This window comes from Myotis davidii, unplaced genomic scaffold (assembly GCF_000327345.1).
Source record: "Myotis davidii unplaced genomic scaffold, ASM32734v1 scaffold332, whole genome shotgun sequence".
In the NCBI taxonomy this organism is placed as follows: Eukaryota; Metazoa; Chordata; class Mammalia; order Chiroptera; family Vespertilionidae; genus Myotis; species Myotis davidii.
Genome location: NW_006285779.1, coordinates 3,624,148 through 3,630,291, shown reverse-complemented (window position 1 = coordinate 3,630,291; position 6,144 = coordinate 3,624,148). Strand labels below are relative to the sequence as shown.

The 6,144-nt window shown below is 41.2% G+C and overlaps 1 protein-coding gene across 8 annotated transcripts in view; it reads left to right on the top strand.

Moving 5' to 3' along the window:
* Positions 1-6,144, top strand: part of BTRC (beta-transducin repeat containing E3 ubiquitin protein ligase) — a 166,638-nt gene that overhangs the window by 286 nt on the left and 160,208 nt on the right. The gene's annotated exons all lie outside the window — the stretch shown is intronic.

Sequence of the window (6,144 nt, the reverse complement as noted above, 5' to 3'; positions counted from 1 at the left end):
GACGGGACGGGAGCTCCTGGGAGGCGGGAGGGGGTGCGCAGAGGACCTGGGGGTGGGGGCAGCAGCTCCGCCATCTTGGGGATGAGGGACCCGTGACAGCGGGAGCTTATTCAGGGAGGGGGGCTCTGGGCGGCGCGTGGGGCCCTGGAGGGAAAGGGGCGTGGGGACAGTTACTGAAGAGCGGAGGGAGCCCGGAGGAGAGACGCGGTTTGGCCGCTGGCAGGGCCTTCCCAGTGTCAGGGTGACGGGTAAGGCCGGGAGAAGAGGCGCGTTCAGAGTGAGGAAGCGGAGCACGGGAGAGTGGGAGGAAAGATGGTAGAGGGAGGGGCACCGGCAGGGCCGTATGTAGATGTAGATGGATCTAAGGGTGGAGGAAAGCCAGGGCTGGTGGGAGGATTGTTTTGTAAAAGGAGGGGATTGAGATAACCCTTGCCTTCAAGATAAAAAACCCTAGCTTGGCCAAACCCAGGATGACAAACTCTGGAAAGAAAGAGGCCTTACCTAGGAGAATAAGGACTGGGGGTCGGGACCCAGGGCTGTGGTGACACTCTCTGGAAAAGGAAGAGGGGGCTGACTAGGAGCCAGAATTACAAATGCCAGAAGGAGGTATCCACACTCTACTTTGAAAGGAGAGGCTAGAGATGTTGTAGTTGGGATGAGGTTGGACTGGTCAGGAAAACTGGCTACACGAGATCGGGGGCCAAATTAATATCTAAGAGGGTAAAACAAAAGTTAGTGCTAAATTGTAGAGATGGGGAAATGTGGGGGCCAGGCACTGTATCACTTTCTGGGAAAGGCAAGGCCGTGGAGATCAGAATCACAAGACCCGTAAGAAGTGATGAGATCAGTGGAGAAATGCAGGAGATAAAAGGGGTGCGTAATGGGAGACGCCAGGATTGGTGGTTACTTCTAAGTTTTAGGTTGAAGCACAGGCTGGGCGTAGATTGAATTTTGTGGGTGTGTTTAAATCCTTTGGAGCCTAGTCTGTTCACTTTGTATCATGCTTTTCTTCTGTGCTTATGTTTGACAATTTTGTATGGTCTGATATTTGATGCTTTTAATCTGATGCTTCTTGTATATCCTAGGTGTAAAACCAGACTTTGTGGTTACAGATAAAGAATGATGGGATGCATAGACTTCCATCTTAACAGGTGGCCTTAGGGACATGGATATTTGCTTTTTCAGAAGTAATTGCAACCCATTACTCCAAATTTTATTTACTTACTTATTATTTTTTGTTAATCCTCAGGATATGTTTTCCATTGATTTTTTTAGAGAAAGTGGAGGGAGGAAGGCAGAGAGGGAGGGGGGGGAGGGAGAGAGAGCGAGAGAGAGAGAGAGAGAAACATCGATTCATTCCCTCCTGCATGTTCCCCACAGGGACTGGGATCAAACCTGCAACCTAGGTACATGCCCTTGACTAGGAATCAAACTCACAACCCTTCCATACTTGGGCTGATGACGCTCTAACCACTGGGACACCAGCCATGTCCCAAAATTTATTTTTGTTTTTTCTTATTTTATGTCTTTGCCTGGAATATCAAAACAAACATAAATAAACATGGACACCAACCTAATTGAATTTAGGGCCTTTAAAAGGCCCTATTTACAAGAATACATTTCCAGAGACTGGTCAAATTTACTAAAGTTTGGATTCATTTTGTATTAGTGCTTTCAAAAACACATAACTAAAGTTTGAGTGTATCATTAACAAAACTTCATTTTGAAGAAGGTTCTTGAATTTCTTCCCAAAGTTGAAATCTAAAATATTAAGACAAGATTTTGAAGTCTTTTTGGGCTTTAGAAGTAAAAGGAAGTTGCCTTATAGCTATAGTGAGCTTCTAGATTTAAGTTAGAGAAGTGGCAGCTGCTTATTTTTGTTTTCCTACTTAGAGGTTGACTTAATCCTAATCTTGACATTTGTGTCAGATTTATGGAATAGTACGATTTACAGATCATAAAGAGACATTATGAAATAATCTTTATTCCCCATTAGACCTCAGCCCAGGAAAATTTTCAACTAGTTGATCTCTGCTTTGTACTAGTGAGTTATGTTTTGATAATGGTCTCCTGATTGAGTTAAAGGGACCTGGAAATGGCCATGTAGTAGTTTGCAGCTTTTAGAGCATCACACATTATTAGATGTTGCGTCCGTTACTGTGGGGAGAAGCTAATTTTTTTCTTTAATTTTAGTTCCTTTCATTTTTGACTGCCTGTTTGAGAGAAGGCCAACTGGAAAGGGTCACCAAGGATGACCTTAATAACTGAAGCAGAATTTTCCCCCTTCTGCTCCCCTTCACCCTGCTCCTGCCTCCCCCGTCCCGGGCCTTCACCTCTTCGTTGTTTGAATCAATGGACTATGCACATATCCATGTAAGTTCTTTGGTTAATCTCTTCCCGCCCTCCCTCCTTTCTACTTAGAGTCAATTTTGAGATAGGAAGATATTTTATCTGTATTTGCACCAAGTGACTAGTGCACAGTACATACACATGGAAGGGCTATCCTTTTAATCAAGTTGAAAATTTTGTATAGTATTTGGCTTTGTTTTGGCCTTACTCTTTGCTCAGTTGTAAATTATGAATGACAATTTTTGTATGGATGCCCTGGTTTCCATAGTTTAAGAAAATGTAATTTGTTTAAAATGCCAAAATGAAATGGGCATTTTCTTTTATGAAATTTGCTCATTACCACATTAATGTAGTGCTTCAATTAGGAATTTTACAATAAAATCTTATTAATGAGGCTGGTAATTCAGAATTGATCATAATTCACACATGATCTAGACCAGTGGTCGGCACACTGCGGCCCCTTGAGTGTGGCTCTTCCACAAAATACCACGTGCGGGCGCACACGTATAATGCGATTGAAACTTTGTAGCCACACTCAAGGGGCCAAAGAGCCGCATGTGGCTCATGAGCCGCAGTTTGCCGATCACTGGTCTAGACTTAAAGTTTACCCTTGGATACTTGTGAAAAATAGTTTAACTTCTAGAAACAAATGATATTAAAACAGTAGTTTACATTAAATAACCTATATACTTCCTTGGCCAACAAAATTATACAGAAAAGATAAATGGGAACTGGAAGAGGACCTTAGAAGAGAAATGAATAATGATTGAAGGAATGCAGACACCATTTTATTTATTGATGAGACACACACACACACACACACACACGGATTTATTATTCTACTTAATTATGCATTCATCAGTTGCTTCTTATATGTGCCCTGAACCCACAACCTTGGTGAATGGGGATGACATGTAACCAACTGAGCTACCTGGCCAGTTTTATACACACACACACACACACACCCAATGTATACACACTTTAAATGATTATGAAGTCAGAGTTTATTAACATAGACTTCATTTTCAAAGTTTAAAAGAATCTACAGAAATGAATAAATTGTCAATGTCTAAGTTTCTAAAGTGATGACCATTTTGGTCCAGGCACTGCTGATAATGCGAAACAGTGGAATCGCAAACATCAAAAATCATTTCATTCAGTATTTGTGTGCCCCCAATTTATCGACTGTTGCTGGTTTTATATTGTAAACTTTTATCTTTTATGTATTCCCATAAAAAAAGTCTAGTGGCAATTTAGGATAAATTTTCTTTGTTCAAAGCTTAGTCTGACTTCAAATTATTTCAGAATCAGTAAACCAGAAAAGAAGTGAAAATTAAGTGAGTTAGCTGTTAAAGTGTGTATACATTTATATATATGCTTACAGATATATATAATGGAAAGATACATTGAGGGATGAATTTTAAGTTTAAGAAAATGGACAGGAAAAACAAAACAAACAAAAAAATTAAGAAAATGGACAGGATAAGCTAGTCCCAGAATCTTAGAACTGGGGAAGCATTTGAAACTTGGATGACATTATAGGTCATATAGAAGAATTTTTTAAAAAAATACATTTTTATTGATTTCAGAGAGGAAGGGAGAAAGTTAGAAACATTAATGATGAGAGAGAATCATTGATTGGCTGCCTCCTGCACGTCCCCTACTGGGGATTGAGCCCACAACTGGGGCATGTGCCCTTGACTGGAATCGAACCTGGGACCCTTGCGTCCACAGGCTGACACTCTATTCACTGAGCCAAACCAGCTAGGGCTAAAATAATTTTTAATATAATTGACAGATAAGGAAACAGTGTAAAAGGTAACTTGCTGTGTAACAAACCAACTAAAATTTAGTAGCTTAAAGAAACCAAGTTAGCCCTTGCCTTGGACCAAGGACCAAAGGGTTGCAGGTTCGATTCCCAGTCAGGGGTCCCAATCCTTCCCATGTGGGAGGCAACCAGTTGACGTGTCTCTCTTACAGGATGTCTATCCCTCTCCCTCTCCCTTACCCTCTCCCTCCCCCTTCTCCTCCTTCTCCCCCTTCCTCCCTTTCACTCTCTCTAGAAATCAGTATATTTTTAACTTATTTATTCATTTAAAATGTATTTTTATTGATTGCATAGAGGAAGGGAAAAGTAGAGAGAGGTATGTGCTCTGATCAGGAATTGAACCATGACCTCCTGGCTCATAGGTCTATGCTCAACCACTGAGCCACGCAGGATGGGCCAGTAATGTTCTTTAAAACAAAAGGATCCGCCGAACCGGTTTGGCTCAGTGGATAGAGCGTCAGCCTGCGGACTCAGGGGTCCCAGGTTCGATTCCGGTTGGGGGCATGTACCTTGGTTGCGGGCACGTCCCCAGTGGGGGGTGTGCAGGAGGCAGCTAATCGATGTTTCTCTCTCATTGATGTTTCTAACTCTCTATCCCTCTCCTTTCTTCTCTGTAAAAATCAATAAAATACATTTTAAAAAAAAAATTAAAAAAAAAATTAAAAAAAAAGGATCCAATCCAGAATGATGCATTGAATTGAGTTGTCATATCTCTTTACTCTCCTTCAGTCTAGAACAGTTCCTTAATCTTTCTTTGACTTTCATGACTATGGCACTTTTGAAGATTATAGGCTGGTTATTTTGTAGAGTGGTTCCTCAATTTTGATTTATCTAATAATGTTTCCTCATGGTTAGATTCAGATTATGTGTTTTTGATAGAAATACCTCAGAGGTGATGCTGTGTTTTACTTATTGCCTCCTGTCAGGTGACACGTGATTTTTATTCAGTTTCTTTAAAATTAATGTTTTTCTCCTTGTATTTTATGGGAAGGTACTTTGAAACCATGTAACTTTCTATTCATCAGATTTTCAATTATAACAGAGTGAACTTTTGAACTCCTGTTTTTTATTTGATGGGTAATAATCCAATACTGTATTTATTTTGATGATTAAATTGTTTCCTCTTTGGCTAATGAGAGTACTTTAAAGCTGCTTTCTTTGTTGTTTTGATGTATTCTTATCATTCTTTGAGCATTTTCTTCTTTTCTGGTAAAAGAAGATACTCATCTTGTACCGTTTTGCCCTGGTTCTAGAATCAGTAAATTCTCCAAGGAGCCCTGGTTTCTTTTAGTAGAAAATGATATTTAGAAGTCAAGATCTGGATGTCAGGTGTGCTCATTGCTATTGGGCTGTCATTGCTCCCTGGACCTCTCACTGGACAGGGGTAGGAAATATATGTGCATGTAAGCACATACACACATATATACACATGTACATTTATGTCACCCTTTTAATATTATCTAAATATTTATTTAAAACCATGAATTCACACTAATATCTCCAATTCTAGTAAAACCACAGGGTTCATTCAATAATTGTAACTTCTTTTTCTTTCTTTTTTATAAGTCTTCATTATTGAGAGTATTACAGATATCCCCCTTCTTTGCTCCCATTGCCTCACTCCAGGCTTTCACCACCATATTGTCTGTATCCATAGGTAATACATATCCTATATAATAAAGAGGTAAAATGCAAATTGACCCTCACACCCTCACAAGATGGCTGCCTATGACCAGGCTGGCAGGGGGGTTAGTGAGGGACGACCAAATGACTGAATAGCAGGCTGTGTGGGGCTACCAGGCTGGCAGAGGGGTTAGTGAGGGACGACCAGGCTGGCGGTGAAGCAGACTGCATGGGGTGACCAGACCGGCAGGGGTGGCAGTAAGAGGCGACCAGGCTGGGCAAGGGGCAGTTAGGGGCAACCAGGCCAGCAGGTGGGGGTGGAGTTGGGGGCAATCAGGCTGGCA